The sequence below is a fragment of the Canis aureus genome, chromosome 19, assembly GCF_053574225.1.
Source record: "Canis aureus isolate CA01 chromosome 19, VMU_Caureus_v.1.0, whole genome shotgun sequence".
Classification (NCBI taxonomy): Eukaryota; Metazoa; Chordata; class Mammalia; order Carnivora; family Canidae; genus Canis; species Canis aureus.
The window spans coordinates 53,130,723-53,144,399 of NC_135629.1; the positions used below are offsets into that span (position 1 = coordinate 53,130,723).

At 40.9% G+C, this 13,677-nt stretch overlaps 2 long non-coding RNA genes and 1 pseudogene across 5 annotated transcripts in view; 2 read left to right on the forward strand and 1 right to left on the reverse strand.

Moving 5' to 3' along the window:
- The first annotated feature begins 3,088 nt into the window (after positions 1-3,088).
- Positions 3,089-6,049, forward strand: LOC144290647 (uncharacterized). Its single transcript, XR_013358226.1, has 3 exons — positions 3,089-3,343; positions 3,455-3,545; positions 5,663-6,049. It is a non-coding gene; the product is annotated as an uncharacterized LOC144290647 (long non-coding RNA).
- A 1,876-nt stretch (positions 6,050-7,925) lies between these two features.
- On the reverse strand, positions 7,926-9,311 carry LOC144290645 (fructose-bisphosphate aldolase A pseudogene; annotated as a pseudogene).
- A 115-nt stretch (positions 9,312-9,426) lies between these two features.
- Positions 9,427-13,677, forward strand: part of LOC144290652 (uncharacterized) — a 50,009-nt gene continuing 45,758 nt past the window's right edge. For all 4 annotated transcript variants that reach the window (XR_013358234.1, XR_013358233.1, XR_013358235.1 and 1 more), the window contains exon 1: positions 9,427-9,585. This is a non-coding gene — a long non-coding RNA (uncharacterized LOC144290652). The remainder of the gene's footprint in view (positions 9,586-13,677) is intronic.

Sequence of the window (13,677 nt, forward strand, 5' to 3'; positions counted from 1 at the left end):
CTTAGGAGTGGGGGCACCCTGCATGGACCTGGATGCCAGGCCAGCCTGTTCTTGTGAGAAGAGCATCCATGTTGACAAAGAGCATCCTTCTGTAAAACCTTTACGTTATACTGTTGTTGTTTTTAAAATATATTTTGGAAAGTTACCTCTGAGATGTAAATATTTGTTGAGTGATATTCAAGATATTGTGTTCTTTTGTCTGTGAAGCTTTTTTGGTATAACAGGCCAATTTTGTTTCTTAACTCACATCGCTAGGAAGAAGAAATAATACTTTTTCCTGAACTGTTCCAGTTGTTCCCCTCTTTGGAAAATTCATTATCTAGGGGGTGCTTGTTGTCTTCTTAATCTCTCTGCTCTAATAGCATATCATCAGTCAGGCCTTCACTAATATTTTCAATTTTAATTGTAGCTAATTTCTCTTCCTCCACCCTCCCTCCATCTCCTCTCTGCATTCCTGTTTATCATCATGCTTAAATCTACCTAATATTAGAAATTCATTAGTCTGTTTATGACCACTTCCCACTCACCAAGATTAAAATAAACAGGGGCAGTGACTTGATAAGTTTGTTTCTGGTTCCTGGGTTTTTATTCTCCTTGGCACGTAATAGGTGCTCTATAATAAGGAGGTCAATTTTATTTCATTTCAAACTAGAACATCTTGGGTACTAAAGTCGGTAGCATCAATAATTATGCCAGGACAACTGGAATGAAATGAGAACTATGGTCTGCCTTTCTAGAAATACCAGCTGAGGACAGCAGTGAAAGATTTTTAAAAGAAAGATATGCTGATTAGGTTTGCATTTTAAACAGATTATTGTGACAAAATATTTATATTTGTATAATAGGAGACTGGATTCAAAGCTTAGTATTTAATCATTTATTGCAGAATAGAAGTCCAAGATTATATCATTGTATACTTGTTTTATTCCTTTTGATTGAATTGACATATAGTATTGGTTTCAGGTGTACAAGATAGTGATTCATTATTTTTATACATTGCAAAATAATCACCATATCTCTAGTTATCATTAGTCAGCATGCAAAGGTATTATAACATCTCTGTGTTCCCTATGCTGTACCAGTGTAGAATTTAGTGATTCACAACATACATACATACATACATAGGCAGAGGGAGAAGCAGGCTCCATGCACCGGGAGCCCGACGTGGGATTCGATCCCGGGTCTCCAGGATTGCGCCCTGGGCCAAAGGCAGGTACTAACCTGCTGAGCCACCCAGGGATCCCCACAAGTGCCATCTTTAATCCCCATCATCTATTTAGCCCAACTCCCTGCCCACCTCCCCTCCAGCGACACTTGGTTTGTTCTCTATGGTTAAGTCTTTTTCATGAGAGTGCCTGGGTGACACAATTAGGCATCTGACTCTTCATCATCTCAAGTCATGATCTCAGGTTTGTGAGATGGAGTCCCACGTCAGGCTCTGTACTCAGTGGAGGGCAAGGGGGTTTGCTTGAAATTCTCTCTCCCTCTCCCTCTGCCCCTCCCACCCTTCACATGCTCGCTTGCTCACTCTCCCCCTCAATTTTTTAAAAAAAGAGTCCATTGTATAGTTTGCCTCTCTTTTTCCCCTCCATGTTCATCTATTTTGTTTCTTAAATTCCATGTGAGTGAAATCATATGATATTTGTCTTTCTCTGACTTATTTTGCTTATCATAACTATACTCTAGCTCCATCTACATTATTGCAAATGGTAAGATTTCATTCTTTTTGATGGCTGAGTAATATTCCATTGTACACTCACATCTTCTCTATCCATTCATCGGTTGATGGACATTGGGCTCTTTCCATAGCTTAACTACTGTTGATAATGCTGCTATAAACATTGGAGTGCATGTATCCCTTTGAATCAGTATTTTTGTATTCTTTGGGTAAATACCTAGTAGGGCAATTACTGGGTCATAGGGTAGCTCTATTTTTAACTTTTTGAGGAACCTCCATACTATTTTCCACAGTGGCTGCACCAGTTAGTTTGTATTCCTACCAACAGTGTAAGAGGGCTCCCCTTTCTCTGCATCCTCGCCAACATCTGTTGTTTCCTAACTTGTTAATTTTAGCCATTCTGACCAGTGTGTGAGGTGGTATCTCACTGCGGTTTTGACTTGCATTTCCCTGATGCTAAGTGACATTGAGCATTTTTTCATGTGTCGACCCTCTGTATCTCTTTTTTGGAACAATGTCTCTTCATGTTTTCTGCCCATTTCTTGACTGGATTTGTTTTTTGGGTGTTGGGCTTGCTATTCTTTAAAGTATGTTTTGTCTGACATAATTAGTGCCACCCCATTTTTTCCCTCCCATTTGCTTGGAGTATCTTTTTCCATCCCGTCACTTTAGTCTGTATATGTCTTTAGGTCTTAAGTGAGTTTCCTGTAGGCAAGATATAGATGAGTCTTCTTTTTTTTTTTATTCAGTCACCTATGTCTTTTGATTGGAGCATTTAGTCCATTTACAATTAAAGTTATTGATAGGTATCTACTGATTACCACTTTGCTACTTGTTTTATGGTTTTTTGTTTTATGGTTGTTTTTGAAACTTTTCTTTATTCTTCTCTTGCTCTCTTTCCTTATGGTGTGATGGCTTTCTTTAGTGTTATATTTGGACTCCTTTGTATTTTTGTTGTTTCTATTATAGGTTCTTGATTTGTGGTTACCAGTGGATTCACAAAGCACGTCTTATGCGTCTAACAATCTATATTAAATCGATGGTTGCTTAAGTTTGAATACATTCGAAAAACATTATTTTTTTCACCTCCCTCTTCATGTTTTATGTATATGATGTCCTATTTTTACTTTTTTTGTGTGTATCTTTTGACTTGACTTTTACAGATATAATTTTACCACTTTTGTGTTTTAACCTCCATATAGGCTTTATGAATGATAAATCTATTACCTTTACTGTGTTTGCTTGTACTTGTGAAATTTTTTCCCTTTCATAATCTTCTTCTAGTTATGGCTTTTTCTTTCCACTAAAAAGAATTCACTTCACCATTTCTTGTAAGGTTCATTTAGTTATGACTGCTTCTCTCTCTTCTCCTTCTCAGACCCCTATAATGCAAGTATTATTACACATGATGATGTCACAGAGTTCTCTTAGCTTCTTCTCATGTTTTTGTATTCTTTTCTATGTGCCCTTCAATTTGGTTTACTTCCCATTATTTGTCTTCCAGTTGCTGATCCATTCTTCTGGCACCTCTAATATGCTGTTAATCCCCTCTAGTGTATTTTTATTTTGGTTATTGAATTCTTCAGTTCTGACTGGTTCTCTTTTATATTTTCTATCTCTTTGCTGAAGTTTTCACTGAGTCTTTCCACTCATTTCTCAAGTCTGGTGAGTATCTTTATGACCATTACTTTATTTATCAGACATATGGCTTGTCTCCATTTCATTTAGCAATTCTACTCATTTTGTCTAACCCTGTTTTGTTTTCTGATATATTAGGTAGGTCAGCTACAACTCCTGGTCTTGGATCTAGTGCCCTGTGTAGAAGTACTGTTGCCTGACGTACAATAACCACTGTCACCAGAACCAGGTATACAGGGGTGCACCCTGGATGGGATGCATGTGCCCTACTGTTGTGGCTAAGCCACAGTTGCCTTCATCCCAGCCAGCTGCAATGTGGAGCCAGGAAGTCAGCCTCATTGTCTACAATTAGTTTCTCTGTCATAGCTATAGGCACAACAAATCCCTGCACATTCAGTCAAGAAGCCGACCACAGGAACTGTGGACACACTGGACTGGTGTGTGGGGTTATATCACCAAACTCCATATGGCTGGAGTCACTATGGAGTGGTGCTGATCCAAGCTGGGCCTGCCTACTGGGTATAATAAGGCAGGAACTGCTTTGCAGGGATTCCTGTCCAAGTAGGCAGGCTGGATGGGGTGAGTTTGCTGGGGTGGGGCACACAGTGCTAGCAAGGTAAATGGAGACTGTTAGCACTGACTTCTATAAGTGTCTGGCTATCTAGCCTGAGGCGAGGGGAAGAGAAATAGTGCCCACTGGCATTTTTGTTCCCAGGGAAAACTTCTGCAGCTTCTTGCCCCTCTGGCACACATTCTAAGATTAGTCAGTATATTTTCTTCATATATACCCTAGGCATTTTTTAAACTGTTGCACCTACACTGTGTCTCTGGTTGAGTTTAGTATGCTGACTCTTTAAGATCAGGGATTCCATTTCCTATTACCCTCCAGCTCCTGCAGAGTTAAGCCTACTGATTTTTAAAGCTCTCAGAGCTAAGCCCCACTGGTTTTCAACACCAGATGTTATGGGACTCATCTTCCCAGTGAGGTTTTCCAGTGCCAGCAGTGCCTGGTATGGGGTCTGATTCTCTTCTCTGTGCTTATGGTACCCTTCTCATTTGTGGTTAGTCTTGCTGGGGGGTTTACCTTTTCCAACATGGCCCCCTCTCTATGATTAACTGTAGAAAGTCTGTTCTTCCGATCTTCAGGGCTTTTTCAGAGTTAGTCACATAGATGTAACTGTTTTGTGTGTGTATGGGACAAGGTGAGCTCTAGATCCTTCTACTCTCCCATCATCTTGAAGCCCCCTTGTGTATAATACTTTAAATCCTATAGTAGTCTTCTCTTCAAGAAGCTTCTAACTTAGTGAGAAAAATAATATGCAAGGGATAATATATATGTAAGTAAAAATTGAAAAATCAACACAGGAAAATGGTATTATCATTTTGATTACTGGATCAAAAAAGGACCTTCTGTGGACATATTTTCTATGTGACCTGAGAGGTGATGAAGAATTATTGAACATCGAGAATCATTAGGTGGATTCAGGAGAGTGGATGGATTGTTCATTGATAGGTGTGGTGCCAGGGCATCCAAAATGTCACTCAGGATTTGACATGACATTAGTACCAAAAATTTAGTTTGGGAATGATAAGGATTGAATTATTCAGGGAGATGGTTAATTCATCTTGACACCTGGTCACTGTTGGTGGTCATTGACGTGATCACTGATGAGTGGGCAGGTGAATATTTGGGTCTCCATGTTGAAGAGAGATTTGTGCTGATTCTATTGCCATTCCAATTCATTAATAATATTTGAAGCCAGGGAAATCAAAAGGATTCCCTAACAGGAGTGAATGGATACAAAAGAAGTATAAGATGGACACCTGGGTGGCTCAGTGGTTGAATGTCTGCCTTTGGCTCAGGGTGTGATCCTGGGGTTTTGGGATGAGTCCCACATTGGGCTCCCCACAGGGAGCCTGTTTCTCCCTCTGCCTGTGTCTCTGCTTCTGTGTGTGTGTATGTGTGTGTGTGTGTGTGTGTGTCATGAATAAATAAAATCTTTAAAAAGTGTGAGAGCAGGACTGATTCCTAAGGAGCATCATTTGTCACATTAGGTCAGAAATAAGAGCTTAAAAAGGATCATTGTTAATCTTTCTTAAATGTTAATAGCAACACTGTATGGATGTCGCTGTACAGAAAGAATAAAAATACAAATAATAAGACCCTAGATTAGTAGGGAGGAAGGGGAGAGAAGAAAGAGGGTCACAGGAGATTGCAGCTGGAGGAAATTATCTGAGGAATGGTTATTTATAGTGGAGGTCCTCATGAATCCCACTAGAAATGTGTGATGGGAAAATGGTGGATCAGAGTTATTTACAAACACGAGAATTTTGGCCCCTCTGCAGACAACTGATGAAATCTGTAGATATCCAGAGACAGACCTGGAGAATGAAGAAAGCAAGAGACACTAGACCAGCTGTGGCCTTGAAGGAAGACCTTCCTTCCAGTGAGGTGGGGAGAACACAGAGCCAAGATGGATGCTCCAAAAACAGTGATAAAGAGGAGGTGGTGGTGCTGCAGAACACAAGTGGTGTGTACCCTGGGAAGTGGCACACCATGAAACAGCTCTGTGTTTTGCTTGCCTCTCTTTTAATGCGAGTCTTGCCCTGAAATATGATACTCTGTTATAACCAGCTGTTCTTTATTAATATTTTGAGAGAGAAAAATTATAAGTAGATGATTTTATAGGTGACAGATTGGGTTTCATGGAATGAAAGGATATCCTAGCCTCACTTGTTGCTGTTTGATTTGTTTACCATGTTGCTTATTCATTTTTTTATATAGGGCTTTGTTGTACATCATATATGCATAGCACATAGAAGCTAGAAAAAACCATCTCCTGTAACTTAATAGGTTAAAAATAAGAACTTTGGTTGACACAAATACAAACAAAGACTCTAAGAATTAATCTTTGGTCTATAGAGTAGATAGGGACTGTAGGACCCTCGGAAAAGAAATATGGTACCTAATAGGATTCAGCAGGGGGGAGAGTACCTGACCCTGATGTCATAAATTTAAAAAAAAATTTTTTTTTAATTTTTATTTATTTATGATAGTCACAGAGAGAGAGAGAGAGAGAGGCAGAGACACAGGCAGAAGGAGAAGCAGGCTCCATGCGCCGGGAGCCTGACGTGGGATTTGATCCAGGGTCTCCAGGATCGCGCCCTGGGCCAAAGGCAGGCGCTAAACCACTGCGCCACCCAGGGATCCCCTGATGTCCTAAATAAATAAACTTTAAGTCAGTTTTTGAAATAGGTCCTGGTAACATATATTTTAAAGTGTTTATAGCATTTGCCCTGTAAATAGTTCAAGGTGCATAAAAGGGTTCACTTTTTTTTAATAATAAATTTATTTTTTACTGGTGTTCAATTTACCAACATACAGAATAACACCCAGTGCTCATCCTGTCAAGTGCCCCCCTCAGTGCCCGTCACCCAGTCACCCCCACTCCCTGCCCTCCTCCCCTTCCATTACCCCTAGTTCGTTTCCCAGAGTTAGGAGTCATTATGTTCTGTCTCCCTTTCTGATATTTCCCACACATTTCTTCTCCCTTCAAAAGGGTTCACTTTTGTGGCAGAATGTATTTTCCAAAGCTGGCCACATAAATACATTTGTTTTTGCTCCACATGCCTTTTTTTTTTATTGCAGTGTTTTTTTTATCTTAGTGTTCTGTAGTTATATTTTCCTTGAGTTAAAGTATTATTTTTTTAAAAAGCATATACTCTAAAGAGATTAGTATTTTAATACAGTAATATTAAGATCATTTTTACATCTATTTAAACAAGTTTTATCATTTTTGTTTTTTCCACATGCTAATTCAGACTCAGGACATTAAATTTCATAAGATTTGACATACAACATTGTGTAAATTTAAGGTGGGCAATGTGTTATTTTCATTGAACCATTATATTAGTTTCAGGTGTACAGTATAATTCAACAATCTATATTCTTCTGTGCTCATAGAGATAAGTGTATTCTTGATCCCCTTTATCTATTTCACATCACCAACACCCCCACTAATCCCCTCCCTCTGGCAACCACTAGTTCTCTGTATTTAAGAGACTGTTTATTATTATTGTCTCCTTTTTTTTTCTTTGACATCAGCCATAGCAACCTCTTACTAGATGTGTAGCTTCCGGGGCAAGAGAAACAAAAACAAAAACAAACTGCTGGGACTACATAAAAAAAAAAAAAAAAAAAAAAAGCTTCTGCACAGCAAGGGAAACAACGAAAAACTGAAGGGCCACCACTGGAATGGGAGAAGATATTTGTAAATGACATCTGATAAAGGGTTAGTATCCAAAATATATAAAGAACTTATGAAACTCAACACTCCAGGGATCCCTGGGTGGCTCAGTGGTTTAGCACCTGCCTTCAGTCCAGGGCGTGATCCTGGAGGCCTGGGATCGAGTCCCACGTCGGTCTCCCTGCATGGAGCCTGCTTCTCCCTCTGCCTGTGTCTCTGCCTCTCTCTCTCTCGAATAAATAAATAAATAAAATCTTTAAAAAAAAAAAAAGTAAAAAGATAAAAATAAATAAAAAATAAAAAAACTCAACACTCCAAAGCAAATAATCCAATTAAAAATGGGCAGAAGACATGAACAGGAATTTTTTTCCCCCTTAAATAGTTGTTTATTGGCAGTGGGCCGGGAAGAGCAACGGAGTTAGCATGTACAGACACCACCACACACCAAGGTCACATGGGAGGCCAAAGTGATGGGAAAGAGCAGCCTGGAGCCCCAGGTGAGGCCCTCTCTTCAAGAGTGTTGGGGGGGAGGTGCTGGAGTGTTGAGGGGGCAGCCTTAGAACACCTCCGCTTAGTAGGCGTGGTTAGAGATGAAGAGGGACTCCCTGGCTGCAGCCCCGGCCTGCCCACTTGGGGTGTACTTTCCTTGACAGGCGAGGCTGTTGGCCAGGGCTCGCTTGATATACTCCTCCTGGGCGGCCTTCAGGTTCTCCTTCTTTCCACCCCAGGCCTTGAGGGCAGAAGCCTGTAGGGCTCGGCCATAGGAGAAGGTCAGGGCCCATGGCTTCAGCAGGGGGCACTTGTTGATGGCATTGAGGTTGATGGATGCCTCCTCCTCACTCTGGCTGCCTGATAGGAAGGTGATCCCAGTAACAGCGGGGGGCACTGTGCGGCGCAGTGCTGTGACAGTTGCCATGGCAATCTCCTCAGGAGAATATTTATGGGTGCAGGCGTGGCCTGGGGTTACCATGTTGGGCATCAGCAAAGTGCCCTCCAGGTAGATGTGGTGGTCACTCAGGGCCTTGTAGACAGCAGCCAGCACCTTCTCGGTTACATACTGACAGCGCTTCAAGTCGTGGTCCCCATCGGGGAGGATCTCAGGCTCCACCATGGGCACGATGCCATTCTGCTGGCAGATGCTGGCGTAACGGGCCAGGACGTTGGCATTCTCCATGATGGCAAGGGCTGAGGGGGTGTGTTGCCCAATTTTCAGCACACAGCGCCACTTGGCAAAGTCGGCCCCGTCCTTCTTGTACTGGGCACAGCGCTCGGACAGCCCATCCAGCCCTTGGGTGGTGGTCTCCCCGTTTGTTCCTGCCAGGGCTCCCACACCTTTGTCCACCTTGATGCCTACAATGCCACCCTTGGATTTGATGACTTGGGGGAAGGGACGCCCGTCGTCGGTCTTCTGGTACAGTGTCTCGTGGAAGAGGATGACCCCTCCAATGCAGGGGTTGACGCGGTCGTCGGCGGTCAGCAGCAGCTGGCGGTAGACGCGCCGGTTCTCCTCGGTGTTCTCGGTGCCAATGGGCTGCAGCCGCCTGGCGATGCTCCCGGTGGACTCATCTGCAGCCAGGATGCCCTTGCCCGGGGCCACGATGCGGTGAGCGATGTCAGAAAGCTCCTTCTTCTGCTCCGGGGTCAGCGCTGGGTATTGGTAGGGCATGTTGCGGGTCCGTTCCTGGCACCGGAGGGGGTGCGGCGGTGGAGGGCGGTGGGCCGGCCAGCGGACTGAGCAAGCGAACGCGGCCGTGGTCACCAGGCCCCCGGTTCTGCGGCGCGTTCCAGGAGGAACGCAGCCTATTCAGCTCCCGGGTGGGAGGGGGGGGGCGCAGGGGGTGGGGCTGAACAGGGTTTTTTTTTTTAAGATTTAATTATTTATGATAGACATAGAGAGAGGCAGAGACACAGGAGGAGGGAGAAGGGAGCCCGACGTGGTACTCGACCCCGGGACCCCAGGATCACGCCCCGGCCCAAAGGCAGGCGCTAAACCGCTGAGTCACCCAGGGATCCCCTGAACAGGTATTTTTTTTATGTTCATTTTGTTTCTTATATCCCACATTGGAGTGAAATAATATGGTATTTGTCTTTTTCTGTATGACTTGCTTCACTTAGCATGATACTCTCTGTCTATTCATGTCACAAATGGCAAGATCTCCTCCTTTTTTAAGGCTGAGTAATGTTCCATCCTTAGTATACATAGGACAGGTGAGGTGATATCTCATTGTTGTTTTGATTCACATTTTCTTGATAATGTGATAAATATCTTTTCATGTGTCCACTGCCCATCTGTATGTCTTTCTTAGAGAAATACCTGTTCATGTCTTCTGGCCATTTTTTAATTGGATTATTTGCTTTCAGGTTGTTGAGCTTTATAAGTTCTTTATGTATTTTGGATACTAACCCTTAATTGGATATGTCATTTGCAAACATCTCCCATTCCATACGTTGCCTTTTAGTTTTATTATTTCCTTTGCTGTGCAGAAGCTTTTTATTTTGATGTAGTCCCAATCGTTTATTTTTGCTTTTATTTCCCTTGCTTCGAGAGACCTATTGAGAAGAAAGTTGCTGCCACTGATTTCAGAGGTTACTGCCTGTGTTCTCTTTTAGGATTTTGATGGTTTCAGGTCTTTTTTTAGGTCTTTCATCCATTTTGAATTTATTTTTGTGTATGATGTTAAAAAAAAAAAAATCCAGTCTTTCTTTTGCATGTTGCTGTCCAACACCATTTGTTGAAGAGGCTGTCTTTTTCCCAATGGACATTCTTTCCTGCTTTGTCAAAGATTAATTGACCATAAAGTTGTGGGGTTTTTCTTTCTGGATTTTCTATCGTGCTCCATTGATCTATGTGTCTGTTTTTGTGCCAGTACCATAGTGTTTTGATTACTACAGCTTTATAGTATATCTTGAACTCTGGGATTGTGATACCTCCAGTTTTGTTCTTAAGATTGCTTTGGCAAAAAAAAAAAAAAAAAAAAGTTGCTTTGGCTATTTGGTGTGTGTGTTGTGGAGGTGGTTCTTCACCAATTTTACTATTCTAGTTCTTTGAAAAACTTTGTTTTCTGTTACGGATGGCCTTAAATCTATAGATTGCTTTGGGGAGTATAGACATTTTAATATTATTTGTCCTCCCAGTCAATGAGCATGGAATATCTTTCCATTTGTGTCCTTTTCAATTACTTTAATCTGTGTGTTAGTTTTTGGAGACTTTTACCTCCTTGGTTAAGTTTTTCCTAGGAACGAACTAGGGGTGGTGGAAGGGGAGGAGGGCGGGGGGTGGGGGTGACTGGGTGACGGGCACTGAGGGGGGCACTTGACAGGATGAGCACTGGGTGTTATTCTGTATGTTGGTAAATTGAACACCAATAAAAAATAAATTTATTATAAAAAAAGTTTTTCCTAGGTATTTTATTGTTTTGGTTGTATTTGTAAATGGCATTGTTTTCTTAATTTCTCTTTCTGCTATTTTATAATTAGCGCACAGAAATGTCTTAATTTCTGTATTTTGATTTTGTATCCTGCAACTTCACTGAATTAGTTCTAGTAGTATAATGGTGGAGCCTTTAGGGTTTTCCATATATAGTGTCCTCTCATCTGCAAATAGTAAAAGTTTTACTTCTTCCTTGCCAATTTGGATGCTCTTTCTTTTCTTCTTTCTTCTTTCTCTCTGTCTTGGCTAAGATTTCCGGTACTATGTTGAATAAAAGTGGTAAGATTAGACACCCTTGTCTTGTTCTGTTCTTAATACAAAAGCTCAATTTTTCACCATATGATGTTAGCTGTGTGTTTTTCATACGTAGACTTTATTATGTTGAAGTATAGTTTCTCTAACATGAATGGATGTTTTACTTAGATGCCTTTTCTGCATCTACTGAGATCATACAGTTTTTATCCTTTCTTGATAATGTGATCACAAGTCACGTTGACTTGTGACTATTGAGCCACATTTGCATGCCTAGAATAAATCCCACTTGATTGTAGTGAATGATTTTTTTAAATGTACTGTTGAATTTGGTTTGCTAATAATTTGTTAAGGATTTTTGCTTCTGTGTTCATCAGAGCTATTGGTCTATAGTTCCCTTCTTTTTGGAGTGTCTTTATCTGGTTTTGGTATCCTGTAATGAATTTGGAAGATTTCCTTCCTCTTCTGTCTTTTGGAATAGTTTGAGAATAGGTATTAACTCTTCTTTTTTTTTAAGATTTTATTTATTTATTCACGAGAGACACAGAAGGCAGAGACATAGGCAGAGGGAGAAGCAGGCTTCATGCAGGTAGCCCAATGTGGACTCAATCCCGGAACTCTGGGATCATGCCCTGGCCCAAAGGCAGATGCTCAACCACTGAGCCACCCAGGCATCCTTTAACTCTTCTTTAAATAATGCAACTGTAAGGCCTTGGTCCTGGAGTTTTGTTAGTTGGGAGTTTTTTGATTACTGATTCAATTTTATTGCTAGTAATCTATTCAAACTTTCTATTTCTTCCTGATTCAATTTTGGAAGGTTATGTTTCTAGGAATTCATCCATTTCCTCCGGGTTGTCCAATTTGTTGGCATGTAATTTTTCATAATCTCTTATCCTTTTTATTTCTGTGGTGGCAGTTATTTCTCCACCTTTGTTTCTGATTTTGAGTCTTCTCTCTTTGTGTGAGGGACTGTTTCCTCATTTTTAAAAATTAATTTTTAAAATTTCCAGTATGATTAGCATACATTGTTATATTTGTTTCATATGTTCAATATAGTGACCAACAATTGTATACGTTACTCAGTGCTCATCATAAGTGCATTTTTTAAGATTTTATTTCTATGTCATCTCCACACCCAACATGGGGCTCGAACTCACAACCCTCAGATCAAGAGTCGCATGCTCCACCAATTGAGCCAGCCAAGTGCCCCATGTATTCTTAGTCCCCTTCACCTATTTCACTTATCTCCCCTCCAGCAAATCAAAACTACAATGAGATATGACTTTACACCTGTCAGAATCAAAATAAATACAAGAAATAAAAAGTGTTAGCCAGAATGTGTGTGTGGGATGGCAGGGGAAGGAATCCTCACGCACTGTTGGTGGGATTACAAACTAGTGCAACCACTGTGGAAAACAGTATGGAGGTTCGTCAAAAAATTAGAATTTCCATATGATCCAGTAATTCCACTACTGAATATTTATCCAAAGAAAATGAAAACTCTAATTCAGAAAGATATATGCATCCCTATGCTTATTGAAGCCTTATTTATAGTAGCCATGATATGGAAGTAACCCAACTGTCCATGAATAAACAAATAGATAAAGGTAAAGGCCTCTCTCTCTCTCTCTCTCTCTCTCTCTCATTCTCTCATTCTCAGTGGTGGGAGGTGAGTATAGCTAAAGATTTATCAATTTTATTGATCTTTCAAAGAACCAACTACTGGTTTCATTATCTGTTGTATTTTTAGTCTCTATTTTTTTTCTGCTCTAATCTTAATTTCCTTTATTCTACTCTTGTTTTGTTTTTCTTTTTTCTATCTACCTTAGGTGTGAGGTTAGGTTGTTTGAGATTTTTCCTGTCTCTTGACCTAGGCATCTGTTGATATAAGCTTCCCCCCCGCCTTTTTTTAAGCTTTCCTCTTCTAACAATTTTTGCCTCATCCCAAAGACTTTAAACTGTTGTGTTTTTGTTTCCATATACTTTTTAACTCCCTCTTTGATTTCTTGGTTGACCCATTCATTGTCTAGTACCACGTTGTTTAGCATCTATGTGTGTGCGTTCTTTTCAGATTTTTTTCTTGTACTTGATTTCTAGTTTCACGCTGTTGTGGTCAGAACGATACATGATAGGATTCAATCTTTTTTAATTTAAGACTTTTTTGTGGCTTAATATGTTATCTAAACTGAGAATGTTCCATGTGCACTTTGATGGCTTTTTTTTTTTTTTTTAAGATTCTTTTTTATTTGGCAGAGTACAAGCAAGGGGAGCAGGAGAGGGAGAAACAGGCTTCCCACTGACCAAGGAGCCCAATGCAGGGCTCAATCCCAGGACCCTGGGATCATGACCTGAATCAAAGGCAGATGCTTAACTGACGCCTGATGCACCCAGGCATCCCCCATGTGCACTTTGAAAAGAATGTGTATTTCACT